Consider the following 17,888-nt stretch of genomic DNA (forward strand, 5'->3'; position numbering starts at 1 on the left):
GGCGCTGCGCTCACCTCTCACCGCCGGCTTTTTCTTTTCCTTGGTAGCTGCGGTGCCCAGGAGCCCGTCAGGGGGCTGCTCCGGTCCCCGTGAGCCTCCCCGCACAGCCCATCCCATCCCATTCCATCCCGTCCCATTCCATGCCGTTGTCCCGGCGTGTGGGGCCGCGCTCCGCGGGGCTGCCGTCCCGCCCGGCCGCTGTCAGGTTGGACAAACCCCGGCGCCGCTTTCCGGCCCCTCCCTCCGGCCCCGGGGTCCCGCGGCCCCTTCCCCGCGGAGCGAGCGAGCGGCACGGCCCGGCCCGGCCCGGTAAGTGCGGGGCGCCGAGCCCCGGGCGCTCCCGAGCCCGCTGCAGCCCCTCACCCAGAGCCCTTCCCGGGACAAATGCGCGGATATTTCCTTGTGCTGTTCCCCTCTTTCTTTTTTCTTTTCTTTTCTCTTTTTTTTTTTTTTTCCTGTTGGTTTGAAAGCGGCAATTTTTCAAAGGAAAAAAAAGTTGCTGTGGATGTTTCGGAGCTGTCGGTTTATTGAAAACAACTCGCTGGGTGGAGGCGAGAGCGGCCCGCGGGGCGGGGGGAGTGTTTGCACAGCAAATGTCATTTGGCGCTGGGGGAGAGCTGCCCGCATTGCTCCTCAAACGCGTCCGCCGAGCCGGGCAGGCTCCTGAGCCCAGCGAAAACCAATGGGGAGTGCGAGAGGAAGAGGAGAAGGTAGATGGCAGAGCTGAGAAAAGCGCTCTGTGCCTGCTCTCGCCGGCACGCTCGGATTTGTGGAGAGAGCGGCGCTCAGACGGGCCGGGGGCTGTGCAGGACAGGGCAGGGATGTGCCGGGGAAGGCTGGGGCACCAGGCTTGTAGGGTCAGGGGGAGCCGAGCGGCCGCAGAACCGCTGTGTGCGTGCAGGGCTGAGCCCTAGCCAGCCTCCCCTCGCCTTATCTCCTCCCCTATCGCCCGCAGCCTGCAGCAGCAGCCTGGCGGTCGCCCCGAGCCGAGCCGCCCCAGGATGAGGTCAGAGCAGGAGGGTTTGGGCACACGGTCCGTAACACCTGCAGGAAGGGCCTTGGAGCTGGTGTGTGCCCCGCTGGTATCGAATTTTCTCTCTCAGCCTTGGGTTTTCTTTGGAAAGGAAATTGCCGTTATTGCCAAGTTATATTAGCGTCGAGTTTGGCTTCTTTGCACCTATAGGCGATGAGCAGAGGGGCGGTGTTTGGAGATTGTGTGGTTTTCTAACAGATCATCAGCACCCCGGTTCTCTCCTTTCCTCCTGCTCCTCATGACACATTCTTGCTTTAGGCATCCTGGTCCTTTCAGATGCAAATGGAAGCTATGGATACATCCCATAAATGTGTCTTTACTTGCAGCTTACGTCATTTAACAACAAAAACTACAGCTCGTGCTATACAGTTAATGGGTGTAAAATTGTCTGAGAAGATTTTGGACGTAAACCCTCCTTATTAGTGGAATGGATGAAATTAGTTTTATTATGAAAGATTTTCCCCTAATGACAGAATGGAGCCTACAGAGGCCAAACTCTGGTCTTTTAACTAGTTCTTCTCCCGAGTGGCGTCAGCTGGACCTTCAAAATCACTTTGAAGACAGTTATACCAGCATTAATAGGGCTGATGTTGGCCTAAAAATATCTTCCAAAAATCACACTCTTAATTGGCATTGCTTTGTTGGCAAAGCTTTCCCGGTGCTGCCTTACTCTTCAAGAGCAATGTTATTTTAATTGCATCAATGTATTCTGTCATGAAGGCAGTGCTCTGAGCAGGGTTTATTGAGTTCAGTGTAGAGCTTGGAGCTTTAACTTTTCTACTGAAGACAAGAAACTGATGGCAAAGCCATGGAGCTCTGAGAGCTCCTCAGGTACCCCACTTCTGTGGGACTGCTGGTCTAAACACACTGCATCAGGCTATTCTGCAAGTGGCAGTGGAATAAATAATGAGTAAACAGTAGCCTTGCAGTGTATATAAATACCAGGTAAAATGGTTTTCTTTTAGTTTAAGTCAGTTTTTGTGACTGAAGAGATCTCTCTTTACTTTCCATCCATCCATTTTAATACCTTTCCAGTTGCATTAGATAATTATTTGATATTATACACTTCTAAGTTTCTCTGATCTGCCTGAAGCTGGAAGAAATGGTGCTCTGCAGTTTTGTGCACTGAGTGTAGGTGGCCTCTGAGAGGTAATGTTGGGCAGAGAGTCCCCCGCAGCGCTAGGTGGCATTAACGATGACATTCCAAACAAAGCTCTTTCTGTCCCTCTCAGGCATGAGCAGTGGGAGGGCAGCAACAACCCCCATCTCTGGGGGCTGGGGGCGAGTGGGGCTGAGGATCAGCTGGATCCCACTGGGAGAGGCTCGTGAGCTGCCAGGGAGCCTCACAGAGTGCTGCTGAGTCACTGCTGCAGGTGTTGGACATGGAGCCCCCCAGGCTGCTCCTGGGGCTCGGTGGTGATGGCAGGGGAACAGCAGCACAGTCAGGAGGTAACATCTTCTGCATGTGATCATCTGTCCCCGGCTGGGATGGAGCCCTGGTGTTGGACTGCTTGGAAACAGCTTTGCTGGACAGTTCCTCTGTTCCAGGAGGGGACACTGCTGGGGCTGCCACGCTGCCAGAACCTCTCCAGCACTGCAGGACATCCCTTCCTCTGGATGTGCAGCAGCAGAGTGGCTGCAGCCCTTCTCCAGGCTGCTTCCACACTGTGATTTTGTGCCTTTTTTGTGTGTACTGGAAGCTCTGAGGGCTCCTGTTGCTCTCAGGCTGCAGGGAGACTGTGGGGAAGGAAGGGACCTTGGCTGTCCCTCCCCATCGTCCCTGTGTCCCCATGTCAACCAAACCAAGCCTCCTGCCAACCTTGCCTCTCTCTGCTGCTTTCTTTCCTTTATCCAGGGAGATGAGAAATCTTTACAGGATTGCTCTCCCCTTTCAAGCTGTTCTTTGGAAACGCTTCCATGCCTAGGAGTTTCTTCCCGTAGTTTGTGGGTGCAAGGTGGGATTTAGCTGCTTCTGCCAAAAGCAAAAGTGTCTCTTACATTCTGCAGAGATTCTGGTGGCTGCTGAAAGACTTGCAGTGGGCACACACTTTCCTCCAGCTGCCTTCTGGCTGTTCTGCAGAGGAAAGCAGAGTGCTGCTGGCTGGGGCCTGCCTGCCTCTGCCGTGAGCCTTTGACCTGGGGGCCACTGTGATCTCAGGTGGCCTCACAGTGCCCTGGGAGCTCTTCTTCCTCCTGGGTCCCAGGGCTGAGTGTGCTGAAGTGTTTTTCTTAGTTGCATGCAGATCCCTAGTGACAGAAAGAACCATGACTCTTAGTTATTGTGCCTCTTATCTCCTCTTCGATGTGCCACCAGCCCATATGTTTAGAATAAGGCTCTGATCTCGTGATATGGGCTCATGCATTCACTTTTGTTTAGCTTTTCCCCCCATTCTCATTCATTAGAAATTTGGATTTCCTTCCAGCTCATTGGCATAACATTAACCTTTCTTTCTGCTGGAAGTGACATGTTGCCTTTAATAACAGGGGCCTGTATTTAATATCCCAAGAAGTCCTTTCCAATTCCATGTTCGTACAGATCAGGAGTTAAACAGAAGAGACTTGGAAAAGGGCTTTCCAAAAAGCGCTTTGTTCTCTCCTGCTTATGTTATTGTGGTCTTTCTGTTGGAAATCAAACAGTCAAAACAAGCTTAGGTACGAAGAAATGCAGCTTACTTATGGCCTGGCCACACCTCCTCCTGTTGAACATGGCCAGAGCAAGACCAGACAATTTGAGCTGCGTTTTCCTTCTAGTGCATTACAAACCTAACCCATTATTCATGAAAATGAAGCTGTGTTAATTGCATCCCTTGCTTTGCATGACGGCAGGCGTGCATTCCTGTCTGTCTTGTTTGCTAACGAGCTCTGTGGGTTGGAGCAGAGGCAGGGAGAGGTTTGAGCCCTGTCACTGATCACTGGCTGCAGCGTGCAGAGAGGCCAGGGCAGTGTGTGTGAGCAGAGATGTCGCTGGCATTTACTGCTGGGTGCACTGGAGCCTGGGGCTTTCCCAGCCTGGGCTGGTTTTTATGAATGAAGGCAGGCAGGGCGTGCCCAGCCTGGTGCCAGCAGCGCTTTGTGGGTCCCTGGCTCAGCTGCACGGACAGACAGACGGACAGCCAGCTGCCATGGGCTGGGCTCAGGCACCCCAGCAGGTACCTCCTGCTCTTTCTGTGACATGAAGGCTGAGGAGATGCCCCTCCACACTTCACAGACTTTCTGCCTATTTTGGCAGCAATTTTTTATAATTTTTTTTTTTTTGTGATCCTTGGCAGGAAACTTCTTTTAGTTTAGTTCGAGTTTTTGCTCCTGACTCTATTCACTAGAATACCTCAGAGACAAGGAGCTCATTTTTTCCTGTATCCAGAAAACCTTTTAGTAACTGCTAACCCCTTACACCTGTACACATAAGTCAAGAAAGGATCTTAATGCAGTTTTGTCTAGACTGCTGATGGAGAGGGAGAGAGAAAAAGCAATTCCTGGGGCAGGCATACATGACATTTTGGAAACAGAAAATACAACCAGCAAAGATTATATCCCCACCAGGGCTGGCAGAAGGGGTCTTATGGGTGTTCTTAATCCACCTCACTGCAAATCCAGCCAGGTTAGCTCAAACCACCTTTGTTTTTGACTTGAAGTAGCTGAGTCTGCACTAGCACAGTGAATGTTCCCTCTGTCCCTCCTGCCAGACGTGTGGTGGGGGACTACCAGCCAGCTGCTGGTCCTCAGCCAGCTCCTGCTGTGGCCAGGGCCAGAGACACCGTCTGTGTGTCCCCAGCTTCACTGAATGAGAGCTGGGCTCTTTGGCCAGCAGCTGCTTGAGATGTGCTCCTTGCACTGTTTGTGCTGTCCTAAATCATCTCAGCTTGGTGCCTGTGCCCTCTCATGGGAAATTCCACAGGTCCCTGGTGCTCGGGGTGGGCCAGCTGAAATCCTTCAGGGCATCAGCGAACAGCTCTTTAACCCAGACCTGTTCTTCTGCCCGAGCATTTGTGAACCTTTTAGGATGATGCTGCATATGCATGGGGGTTAGGGGATGCCTATGGGATCTGAATTCCCATTTAAGTTTATAAGGCAATGTGTTGTCTCAGTTTCTGTGGCAATCACATTTGAAGTGTTTTATAGAAAAAAACTTCTAGGACTGCTGCTTTTCCATGTTATGCTCTGGCTTTGGAGGTGAGGTTAATTATAAAACAAAATTAAGGTAAAAGCTGGAAAAACTCTTTTGCTGGTGTCATGAATCAGATCAGAACGAGAGGATACATTTAAAACTCTGAAGTGAAACCTTTTCACAGGAGAGTGTTACTTTAAATATATGCCTGGAATGGGGAAAAACTCGCACTTCTGCAAAAGATTTTTCAAAAAATAATTAAACTCTACTGTTTAGAAATGATTAATTATTGTAACATGTGAGTGCTGCAGAGTTTCATCTACTCACAGTAGTATTTCAAATGATTTAAAGTTGTTTGTTCAAGGTTTGCTTTTAGTATGTCATTAAATGTCATGGATTTATTCCAGCTGTCCTCCACAAATGTATCACTTGTGAGGGATTTTGCATGGGAACAGGCTGCCAGATTTTAGTTTTGATAGCAAAGCCCAATTTTGTTTTATTTTTGATCTAGTTTTGCTTTGCTAAGCGGCTCAGAGTGGAGCTGGCAGAGAAGATGACAGCAGCTCTGCTGGCCCAGGGTCAGGGTGGGCAGCTGGTGCAGAGCCCTGAGCCCACTGACCACTGCCTGCCCGCCCTGCTGGCCTCTGCCTCTGCACAGTTCCCTCCAGCACTCCCGAATTTGCTTTGGACAAAGCCAAGTGGATTATCTCGAGCCACTAATTAGACTATTGAAGATAATCCTGCTGCCTTTTGGGTTTGTCTCTTTTTTTCCTGACGTGAATCAGCGAGGGCTGAGAGAGGCTGTTCCTCCATCCACCTGAAGGAGCTGAGCTGCTGAGCCTGCCCAGAGGCTCTGCCAGCTCTGTGGAGGCCAACTTTTTATTTATTCAGTTTCCATAAGCAGGACACTCACGTCTGGTGGCACGGCACGTCCTGTTCTGATCTCCTCTGCTCACGTGTGGAACTCTGTCCTGCAGTCCATACAACATCCAGTCTGATGATCCTGAATGTAGGATCTGGGCATGATTAATGTATAACACTTGGATGGCTGTTTGGGAAGGATATAATGTGATGCAGAGCAGATTGGTTTGGGGGATTTACCGCTCAGTTCTGAGCTGGTGAAGCAGAGTAAATGGCTCTGCTCAGGAGAGCTGCAGAATGCTCAAAAACACTCATTTGCCTTTAGAGCAAAACCAAAAATGCAGTCTGCTTTCTGACATGCTGTTTGGTTCCTGGCATGGCTGCCTGCATATCCAGGAGGATATGTCCTGTGGAAAGTGTGTGTAATAATTCGTGAGCTTTTGTAAAATGCAGATGTTAACAGCAAGAGTGCACGATAAGCAATCTCTCCTTGCTTTTATTAAGATGTTTGCATTCTTCTCAAGGTGTTGACATAGCACACTATGCCCTGGGGTGCTGCAAGTGTCTGAATATTTAGGATGTGTAAAAGAACATTTAATAATGTCTCTCCAGTCTGGGCAAACAGGTTAACTTGAGTGCATCACTTCTATTCCTGCATTTAAATAGAGTGAAGTGAAAGAAACTCACTGGGGTTTACTTAAATTTACTAAAATCTCTCTTTCTGTAACAATTTAAAAAATAAATCAGCACGTTATGATGTTTGCCATGAAGATGAAGCATATGCCTATACCAGACAGCTCATGTATGTAATTCTTGACTATGTTTCTGTGGTTTGGGGTTGCTTGTCTCTGAGGGTGTAAATAGCACTTAAATTGTGTAAATTGTGTCTTTGTGCAGTGCTGGGCACTGTGGCACTCCAACATGCAGCCGCACAAAGTTCCATGCTGCTGCCACACCCGGGGGATGGCTTTGCACTGGGAAAAACCCGCACTAACTGGGAATTGGAACTCGATAATTGTGTTGGATCTGAATGATCTTCAGGTCCCTTCCAACCCAAACCATCCTGTGAAAACAGGCAGTGAAGTGTGTCAGGCAAGCGTGTCTGTGTTTCACGTAATCTCCAATGGATTCAAAATTAAATGTTTCCATTTGATTTTAAGCCTGCTTTTCAAAAACTCGTTTAAAGAGCCTAAATAACATCTGCCATGAGTAATGTTTGGGCCTTAACAAAGGGCAGGACTCTCACATTGGTGACTAAGAGGGCTGCAGAGCTGGGTGTTCTCAGGAGCAGAGCTGAGGATTTCTCTAGCAACTCGAGTAACAACTTCCAGTCTTCCCTCAATGCTGTGTTTTCCTGATGGGTAAATCAAGCAGGTCTTGTTTCCTCATTAAAAAGAAAAGCTAAGTGAAAGAAGATAAATGCTTTCTGCAAAACATTCTATTTTCATCTTTTTTTAATTACCAGGTCTTAAGTTGCAGAGTGACTGTTGTCCATCTGACCTGCCTCGCGTCCCCTCCCCTCCTCAGTGACACTGATATTAGAAGTATGGGAAAACTTAGACTGTTGGCAAAATGGGTGGAAAATCAAATGTTTAATGTTTTGCTTGAACATTTTGTGGTTTCTCCTGAAATTCTTCGTCTGAAACAAAGGATGTTCTTTGTTCTTTATTGGGAGGCTTGTTTTTACTTGAAAAAAAATATGCAATGTCATTGTGGATTGCAGAAATTTCTACAGAAATGACATAAGTTCTCTACAAAAACATATTTTTAAGACCTGGGAAAAAAGCACACAGTTACGAACTGCAAAAAAAATTGACTGGTTTGATGGTTTTTTGGCAGATTCTTACAAATACATTCAGAGTCAAAATGTTAGTGATTTGGAAAAATTTTGAAATAGAGTAATTTCACATGACCCCCTCTTGGAAGCTTCTAGGTTTTGCATTCTTTGCTCCAACACAATTCCCACTGAAGAAATACTTCAAAAAACAAAGATTATGGATTCTTTTTAAAGTGTCATTCCTTGCTTTTCGGGTAACCGCGCTGTGTTTATGTATCTTAATCTTACCCTGATTGATATGATCAAAACAAAGCCCTCATGGATTTGTTTGGAGTCTGCAAAGGATGTGAAACAACCACGAGACGGGTGGAGCTGGCAGGCCCTGGGTGCCCAGCTCCTGCAGCTCGATGTGGGGGTGCTCTGGGGTCCCCTGGCACCCTGTCTGTCCCCTGGGCACCCCATCCCCTGTCCCTGGGCACCCCTGTCCCCTGGGCACCCCATCTCCTGTCCCCTGGCACGCCATCCCCAACCCCCTTGCTCTGTGGCACCCCAAGGGCTCCCTGTCCCTCCCCAGCAGTGGGCACAAGGCCTGGGAGCAAGCAGTGGGGTCGGGGGGATGGTGGAGATCTGAAGTGGGAGGGAAAGGTGGTTTTGGGACCTTGTGGTGGTCCCACACCTCCTGCCCTTCCAGCCAGGCTGACTTTCACTGCTGGGCCCGTGCTGTTAAATAGCTGGTAGTTGTCACTCCATCAGTGTTCCTTTGTTATTTGAGAGTTACTGAGACACTTAATTGGCTGTTCATTAGCTGCTTTAGAGAAAAATAAGATTTGATTAATCATCATTTCAGCAAATTACAGCCCGTTCTGCAGGCTAATGGAATTAGGCAGTGAAGAGCTGGCTGGAGCTGTGCCCTGCCCTGGCCCTGCGGCCCTGCCCGGCCTCACCCGGAGGGCTGGGGGGCACAGAAACCGGGGTCACCCTCACCAGTCAGGGCTGGGGCACCCCAGGGTGGTGGTGAGGAGCAGGGAGTGCTGCTGGGCACAGGGCAGGGGCTGCCTGGGGCTCGGGGTTCCTCACAGCAGGCCCTGGCACAGGTGCCCAGAGCAGCTGTGGCTGCCCCTGCACCCTGGCAGTGCCCAAGGCCAGGCTGGACACTTGGAGCACCCTGGGACAGTGGGAGGCGTCCCTGCCATGGCAGGGGGTGGAACAAGATGAGCTTTAAGGTCTCTTCCAACTCAAACCATTCCATGATACTGTGCTATAAACACAGCCATCGACAGAGACAATTGTTGGCTCCATTCCTAACCTTTGAGGTCACTTCACTTCCTTTTTGTTGCTTTTGTTTTGTAAGCAATTGTCACCCCAGTCAAGATCAAACTTCTGAGCTCAGATGTTGAATTCACCCTTGAAGAATATATATTTTTCTCTGAAACAGTCCATTACATTATTCCAAGTTTTACCTTACCAACATGCTAATTTCAAACATAACTGGGTTTAGTAAATTATGCAATAGGGAAGATGGAGCTCTCACCTTTGCTTTAGAGTAAAGGTCAAGAGCTTGAAGACAGGAAAGCTCGAAGATGAAGAATGCAGTTGTTAGAAATCCCACACAAGGTATTTGCAGATGTTAAATATCAGGGCAAGGATTTAAAAAGCAGGTTCTTTACATGAAATTGCTTTCCTGCCTTCTGGCCAAGAGTTAAAAGATCCCCCAAAGGTTTTCTGTTTTCTGCCATCTTTTTGTCTTACATCTTTCCTCTTCCAGGATCCCTGACTGTTTCTTCCCTTTAATCTCTTTTAGGGGCCCTCTCTTGGCTGTTGAAAAGCAGCTCTATCAGCTCCCCATCTGCCCAGGGCTGGTGGAGAGAGGAGCAGAGACCTCCCTTCCCCTTGCCAAGTGGGACTGCCTCGGCCTCCCTGACCTGATTTAGCAGTGGTTGGGCCATTGACCATGTTGACTTTGGGATTACATGGAATCCGCCTGCACAAAAGCTGGGCAAGAGCACAGCCCGTGTCAGTTTGCACTTCACCCTTCTCTGAGCAAACACTCAGGAAATGCTTGCCCCAGGCTGGTGCTGGTTGTTATCCCTGGGGTTGGACCTCAGTGTGGGGCTGGGGCTGGAGCAGCAGCAGGGACAGGACTTGGGGACTATTCTCCCTCTGCACCTTCTCTGGTGCGTTCGTGCTTGGCAGCTCCACAGCGGGTGTAACTCTCCCCTGTGCACAATTTGGGAAGAAGAGGCATTTCCTCCTCCTCTCAGAGTAGTGTTCTTGTCAAGCATGATGGCAATTGCAAATTCAAACCAGAAGCAGATCAATAACAATAGAAGAATATTAACAGAAGAGTTAATTGATAAAGTTTAGTTGGTTTTGGACACCGTTAATTGCTTAGCTGATGGCAACCCTGGAGAGGATCAGATGGGACTCTTGCATCCCAACATGTGCAACATCTTCATTGCCAAAGATCCCAGACCAGATGCCCAGGGCTTTGCTGGGTTGAGGGGCCCCACCAGAGCTGCCTCAGTGTCCAGCCTTGGCTGTGGGGATGGTGGTGGCCCTCAGCAAGGAGTGCCCTCTGTGCTGGGACTGCGGTCTCTGCTGCACCAGGCACCCAGGGGAAGAGAGACAAGGGCCTCAGCAGCCCCTCAATACCCCCTGGGCTCTGGCAGGGGGAAATTGAGCTATTTTAGGGCCCCGTTGGGGTGGAGGAGGCAGCCCCAAGCGCTGCCCTGGCTTTACCTGGGTCAGGCAGCCCTAGGCTCAGCTTTGAAATGTGAGGCAGCTTCCTTAAGCATTGCAGGGGGTAAAAAGTGAATTAACCATATCATAGGCACATGGTACTTCCCTGCTCAGATTACACTACAAAATCTGGGCAGTTCCTAAGATAGAGCTGGAAAAGGGGATTTGGGAGTGTGAGCAGCACTTGGAGCAGAGCACAGCTGACATGGCTGGGAACAAAAGGTGACAGGAGAACTCGCCACATCTGCACTGCTGCTCATACACACAGGTCAGCAGAAATCTTTCCTAACTGGACTAAATCTTTCATAATTTGTTGCAAATTTGCTGGGAGAAGTGTAGAATAACTTTGTTTGAGTGCTGGCTTTGCTTTGTGCCTTGCGTTCTGCTAGTTGCAGAGCTTGTGTCTGGCTGAGTTTCACTTTGGTTTTTGTACTTTGTTTTCCAGATTTACTTTTTAACTGTTCTGTAGGCTCTAAAGCTGTTGCTAAATATCTCCAGTTTGATGCAGTTTAAAGACTTAAGTACAGAGGGGCGGGTTTGCTTTGTTAGTTAAGGCTGCTAAAGCTGGGTCTTTGCTGCTCGTGGACAAAGCTTTTTGCTCTTTTGCAAAATTCTCCATAAGCAACCCATGTGTTTGTGCTATTAGTCAGATCTTCATGGGCTTTTTTTTTTTTTTGTTTTCTCCTCAAAATGAGTGTCTTACAAAAACAATTATTTTTAATGCCACTTCTGGCCTTTTGACTGGGAATTCAAAGTTTTACCTCACAGGCTGGAGCGAAAAGTTAGGTTTGTTTTTGTTAATGTTAGTGAAGGAGTAGCAGTGATTCACTGTGACAGGCTGAATGTGAGCCATATGAACCGAGCTGCACAGGCATAAAGGAGAATTGTGCTGCAAAATATCTCCCAGTAATTTAGAATTTGACACACTTACCACTTCTCAAGTTGCATTTCCCCGTCTCCTCACACTCCTGCCCCTCCCCCACCATCCAGGATCTGATGTGATGGAAAAATATAGGCATTGTCTCTAGGATTAGGAATGGCTGGGCTAAAATTGTGCTTTTTGCTTCTGTGGATTTTATTATAGCAGTGTGAGAGCTTCCCGGAGACACGGCAATGATTGTATACGCTTACATAAGGGGTTTGAAATGACAACTTTCTGGGCTGCAATAACAGAGTTTTGGGAGGATCATTGCTGTCCCTGGGAGCGTGCAAGGGCTGTGGGCTGGTTTGTGTCCCTTGTGTCCGTGCTGGTTCCTGCTCCAAGCAGGGTGAGCTGTGTGCTGGAGCCCGGCTCCCACAGCTGAGGGGGACAGGGGACAGCAAACCCCAGGAGCTGGGCACGGGGCCACTGTGTCCCACTCTGGGGACAGCATTCTGCAGAGCCCTTTGTTTCCAGTTAAACACTGCTGATTCCTTTTGTGTGTTTTGGGGTTTTTGCTGTAATTCTCCTTTCCCCCCTTCTTTAGTCTGTGGTTTTCTTGTATGAATGGCAAATGGAGGCTGTTTCAGTGTTGACTCAGATGGTGCATACTCATAGCAGGACTTCACGTCCAGCCTTTTTATTGATTAAATATTGCAGCATTGGGGTGTGGAAAGGAATGGCAAATGGCAGTTCATACCATTATGAACATGGGGTTTCTTACCAGTCAGTGAAAGGCAGAGCATAGAGCTGTGTGTGAGGGCAGTAAGTGCATTATCTGTAAAATAGAACATATTTTAATGGCTCTTGAACTTGAAGATTGAATTCTGTTCTCTTAAGAAGTGTATCCTGCAGCTACAGCAGACACACGCCAGGGGCAAGGAGAGCAGAATTTGGTGTTGCAGTGAATTTGTTATAACCCAGTGGCCCACTCTCAAGTCTCTTTCTCCCTTAAGTTATTAGCCAGGACCCTGCTGGAAGTGGGGATTCAGCAAGACATTAAGGTCACATTGTGACCCACCTTTGCTGTTTAATGTCCAATGTGAAGTTTTAAAAGCAAACCAAAAATAATACATTGGATACTATTTTTGAGGCAAAACCCCAGCAAAATGTCTGTCATCGAGTTTCAAATGATGCCTTGCTTCACTTTAACAATGAGCTATCCATTCTATGGTCTGAATTTATGGAATGTTAAACAATTTCTGGCATTACTGTGCCCCTGCAGGAAGAACAGATGGTACTTTTGAATGAGTTTTGCTATGGGATAAAATGTTCCAGGTCTTCACCAGATCATACCCATCTGTAAGAAAGGAATAGCATTTGTGTAAAGTAAACAAGATAAAGCCAAACAACTCAAAATCTCCTGCTGAAGGAAGAACAGTGCCTGTGGGCTGAGATGGTGGTACAGATTGGAAGGTAATGTGGAAAGGTACTGCTTAATATTATTTTAAAGGTGAACACTGTTCTTGGTGAAACATCCCAAACAGGAAATCTCCTTTATCAGGCCCTGGGAGGCAGTGGTCAGGGTGTGAGTGGTCAGCGTGTACTGTGTATAACAAGAGCACATTATTTTTATATATTGTGTGATTTATAGAGGTTTGGCTCTCTGAGAAGAGCATGGAAACAATGAAAATCCAGATCCTGACAGTCCTTATCGTGCCCATGTATAATATGGCCACCTCCACATTACTGAGAGGAGTACTTCCATCTGGATGCATGCCTCACACCCTTCATAGAAGTTTGTCTTGTAGGTGAAACAGAGGATTGGCAGAATTGTGGGGTGTTGCACCATTTTCCTTCTCCATTCCTCTGGATGACCAGCAACTGCTGGAGTGATGGAGTCCATAATTTTTTTCAGAGCTCTGCTGGGATTCTCCCAGTTGACCTCCAAGGGAATGATTGCTTTCTCCTCCCTGCCCTCTGCAGTGTTGTGATCCACATTTGGTGAAGGAATATCCCCTTCAGTTTATTTCTGTTCCTTAAAATTCTGTAAGCTTTGTTCATATTGCCCATAGAGTCCTGCTTTGCAAAGTGAAAAATCACAGGCTCTGCAGCTTTATCCACCCAAAATTAATAATGTATGTATCATGTAAATCACGTATAGTCTCTGTATGGTGTGGTGCGCAGCTGTGCGCTTCCCATCCCTGGAAGTGTCAAGGCCAGGCTGGACAGGGCTTGGAGCAACCTGGGGTAGTGGAAGGTGGAACTGGGTTGTCTTTAAGGTCCTTTTCAGCCCAAACCAGCCTGGAATTTTGTGGTAAAGCTCAGAGCAAAGGGACAACGCATCCATTCCAAGCAGTTTATTAATTGCCCTCTGGAGAGTTACCCAGCCCTCCACTGATTGTAGAGAACCTCATTAGCGAGGTGACTTCTAGACAAATGATGCTAAACAGCACCAGTGATCTTCTGAGAATTTAAACTCACAGACCTCTTTGTTCTGTTCTCGTTCTGTGTACTTGGGATACCCAGGACCGTGGTATCGGCCCCTTGCTTTCAGAACTGAGCTTTCCAATTCGGTGTACGATTTATTACTGAAACCCGGTGGGAATCTCCCCCGTGGCGGCTCCAGCTCAGCCAGCTGGGTGTGCACGTCTGGCTGGGCTGCCAGAGCGTTTCCATCAGGCGGGTGAGGCAGGGCTGTGCCCCAGGAAGGGGCTCTGCAGGTGCCTCTCGCCTCAGAGCCGCGGGGAGCACTGGCAGGGGACTCTGCACAGCTGAAATTCCTGCCACTGCACCCCCTCTGCTTTCCTCGGTGGGGCTTTTGTCCTCCTTTCGTTGTTTAAAATACCAAATATTCTCTACTCTTGGGAAATGTCATTTCATCTCTCATGTTAGTAACTTTTCCATCCCTAATTTTCCTTCTCAGTCATGTGCTGGACTGTACATAACTAATGTGGAGGGGGGGACTACAAACTCATTCTTCTTTTGTACTAATTATTTACTTCCCCTTGTATTAATTATCTTTACAGTAATAGGATTTCCTCAGCTGGAAAATAAAATAGTTTCCTTCCCTTCCAAAAGATCATTGACCAAAACATAAATATGTATTTTAATGTGCCAAGACCAAACAAATTGTTTGTACTACTCAATACCACTTTAGCTGGAGTATTGTTTGCTGTGATGAGAATCAGATTGAATTTACTGTTTTGTCAGTGTGTTCAACAAAACCAAGATGATGATAAAGGAAAAAAAAATATTGTTTAAATTATGTATGTGTCTATAAGGTAACATATACACTTATTCCGTCAGCATTTTTTGTTAATGCAGTATCATCTGGTTTGCTGGGATTTCTGTTTTGAATATTCCACCTGTGGTTGCAAGTGATCATGGGTTTACTTGTATTGGGTGATGATCAGTAAATTAAAGTATTCAAGAGTCTGGGTTGCAAGCTTACCCAGCAGATCACTCTAACTTCCTGTGGTATATTAGAAAATGTTATGTGTAATTTACAAAATAAGTAAGAGTTGCTTTCCTGATCTCATTCTGGTTTGTAGACTGAATATGGTACAGACCCACAAGTTGTTCTGAGCACAAGAAGTGCACGTGTGCATCTGATGGCAGAAGCTGTCCCAGTGCATTTGGGCACTTGGCAAACTATCACTGAGTGTGCCAGCTTGGGGTTCTGTGCAGAAACAGGAAAAACCCGTGCTCCTATCTCCAGGAAATTATTCTGCAAATTAAGGTTACCCCCTGGACAGTTTGGATGTGTTTCCTATGAAAGGAGGGGAGTCAGGATGCAGGATTCCATGTGTGCTGCAGGCAAAAGTGCAGGATAAGCCCGAGGTGGAAGACGGGGCCATGCTCGTGTGACTTCTGTAAGCTCCACCTGGAATTATTGTTGTCTCTGCATGATGGGCTCTGAGATGGAGTGGCAGAGCAGGCTTCTTTCCTTTGCAGTTTGGTACCCACCAAAACAAATTAATTCCATTATCTTTTATGGAAAGTTTGTGCAGGAGCACTTGGGATTGATGGATTACATCTGTGGCTGCTGACTGATTAGCAACATGATAGATGCAGCTTCATTTACAGGGATTTACTTTCATTCATGAGGAAAAATTGAAGGTTTCTTTCCAGCACTTTTTTTTTGCATTAAAACTTTTCAAAGTGCTCAACAAATGGGTAGGTTTTGATTTCCATTTGTTTAAGGCCTGTGGTAACCAACATTTCAATGAAAACATTTTAACCAAGTTTTGTTTTAGCTGAAGAATTTAATTGCTATATATAATAACCTTGATAGGAACTTTGTTTTGTCACCATGTGAGAGGCAACTGTTCCCAGGGAATGATCACTGTTGCTTTTTCTGGATTTTATTAATTTATAATTGACAATATGCTTCATAGTACGTCCAGTCCATACTCCAGATATGTTCTTGTCTGCAGTCCATGGAGGTTGAGAAGGCATGTGCAGGAATGCTGAAACAAGTCTGAGTTCCTTTTCTTCAGACCAAAGAATCATGTATTTTGTCAGATGCTCAACCAGATTCAGTAATTGGGTATTTTTCAGTGCCCAACAGCTAGACTTTCACCGTTAATCATGATAGTGACTAAGTCAGGACGCAGTTACGCAAAAAATTATTTGCTGTAAAGTTGCTATATTGACATTTTGTTTTGACACTGATTTGGAATTAATTGGCAGACTGAAGCAAGCCCCTCTGAGTTCCTCTGGAGGGTCTCAGATGCATTCCTCGGTTCTGAAGCTGGAGTTCAGAGGCAGCTCTGGCTCACAGGTACGCTATGCAAAGCTGCCTGGCAGCTCCCTTCAGCCTTCCCGGGATGAAAACCATTGTTAATTATTTCCAAATTGCCACATGGCAGCGCACAGGGCAGGAAAGGCCACTTGCTAAGCTGTCAGTTAAATAGTAGGCTTTCTTTGGCCTAATTTGGATTTTAGATGGGGGTGGGGGAATTTTCTGTTTGAACTGTTTGGAAAGAGCTGCCTGAAATAGGTAGGGAGTGCTCAGATGTTCCAACCAACGCATTTCCCAACAAAATGTATTGTACATCTGTATTACTGTAACTGCTTAGGGGGCAGTGGGGTTCAGAGTGCATAACAGGAGACTGGATTGCGAAAGAGAAACAAATGCAAAACTTAAATGTGCTGTTACAGAGAGTTCTATGTAGTATCAGAGTTCTTTCATGGAGGAAAGGAGAAACAGGGAGAGGGAATCACAGAGGGGAATGGGAGTGACATCTCAGGTTTTGCATGCCATGTCCCTGCAGCAGGCTCTTTCCTTGGTGAGAGCCACTGCAGCCCTGCAAATGGGAGCTGTGTAAAACTCTGGGAAGGGGCAGGGGGCTGGAGCATCCTGCAGGAAGGTTAGAGGAAGGAAGAGAGAGAGAAATCTAATCCAGGATCTCGAAAGGATATGTTTGAGGGGCACGGTTGTGAGATTGTGCAGGGGTTGTGCTTGGGTTAGTTTTGGGAGATGGTAAATATCTAAATAGTGGGGAACATCTTGGAAACTAGGGGTTTGTTCCTTCCTGAGAGGGAAGAGGGGAGTGCAGCTCTTTAAATAAATGAGAAAAAATTCTTTATTTCACTTATCAGAGCAGCCTTCAGCATTGACAGTGCTGACCCAAGCCCAGAGCCCGGAGCTGGTGCTGGTTCCTGGGAGCTGTGCTGCCCCATCACGAGGTTGTCTCCACATGTGTGCAGCTGCTCAAGGTGCTGTGGAGCTCAGGGACCTGCCTGCTGCCAAAAGAGCTCTCCCTGTGCAAATTAGTTCATAACTTATGAGCTTTGACAAGTTTTTGTTGGCTGTGCCTTGGGAAACATTTTTGAGTGGCTGTTGCTGAGTTTGCTTTAATCTTTTCCCAGATTTCTTTGGCTGGTGTGGAAATAGCTGGATTATTTAATTGTGTTTTTGAGGAGTATATATAGTCACCTGAAACTTGGTGATGTAAAAAGAAGAGAAAAGAAGTGTGTCAATAGCAAACACATTTATTTTCACTCCAGTGTGAGAGTTTGGCTCCTTCTGCAGCAGAGCTGTGACCCTGGCCCCACTGTCAGGACTTGCTGAGCCTCCTGTGCATTGTCCAGAGAGGAACCTGGCCATGGTGGGTTTGTCAGGGGTCCCATGGTGTTTGTCAAATATTCCATGGTGGGTTTGTCAGGGATCCTGTGGTGGGTTTGCCAGGGATGCCATGGTGGTTTTGTCAGGGATGCCATGGTGGGTTTGTCAGGGATCCCATGGTGGGTTTGTCAGGGATCCTGTGGTGAGTTTGTCAGGGATCCTGTGGTGAGTTTGTCAGGGATTCTGTGGTGTGTTTTTCAGGGTCTCCATGGTGGGTTTGTCAGGGATCCCATGGTGTTTGTCAGGGATCCTGTGGTGGGTTTGTCAGGGATCCCGTGGTGGGTTTGTCAGGGATGCCATGGTGTGTTTGTCAGGGTCTCCATGGTGTGTTTGTCAGGGTCTCCATGGTGTGTTTGTCAGGGATGCCATGGTGTGTTTGTC

At 47.5% G+C, this 17,888-nt stretch overlaps 1 protein-coding gene across 8 annotated transcripts in view; it reads left to right on the forward strand.

The window, feature by feature from the left end:
• FBLN2 (fibulin 2) overlaps positions 1-17,888 on the forward strand; it is a 117,613-nt gene that overhangs the window by 19,094 nt on the left and 80,631 nt on the right. For 2 of the 8 annotated variants that reach the window (XM_074550177.1, XM_074550183.1), the window contains exon 1: positions 216-309. The exons of 4 other annotated variants lie outside the window; for them this stretch is intronic. The gene's annotated coding sequence lies outside the window, so the exon portion shown is untranslated. Of the gene's footprint in view, positions 1-215; positions 310-574; positions 711-9,871; positions 10,784-17,888 lie in introns of those variants that run through there. 2 more of the 8 variants (XM_074550180.1, XM_026798352.2) reach the window with 2 other exon arrangements.

This window comes from Zonotrichia albicollis, chromosome 12 (genome assembly GCF_047830755.1).
Source record: "Zonotrichia albicollis isolate bZonAlb1 chromosome 12, bZonAlb1.hap1, whole genome shotgun sequence".
Taxonomy (NCBI): Eukaryota; Metazoa; Chordata; class Aves; order Passeriformes; family Passerellidae; genus Zonotrichia; species Zonotrichia albicollis.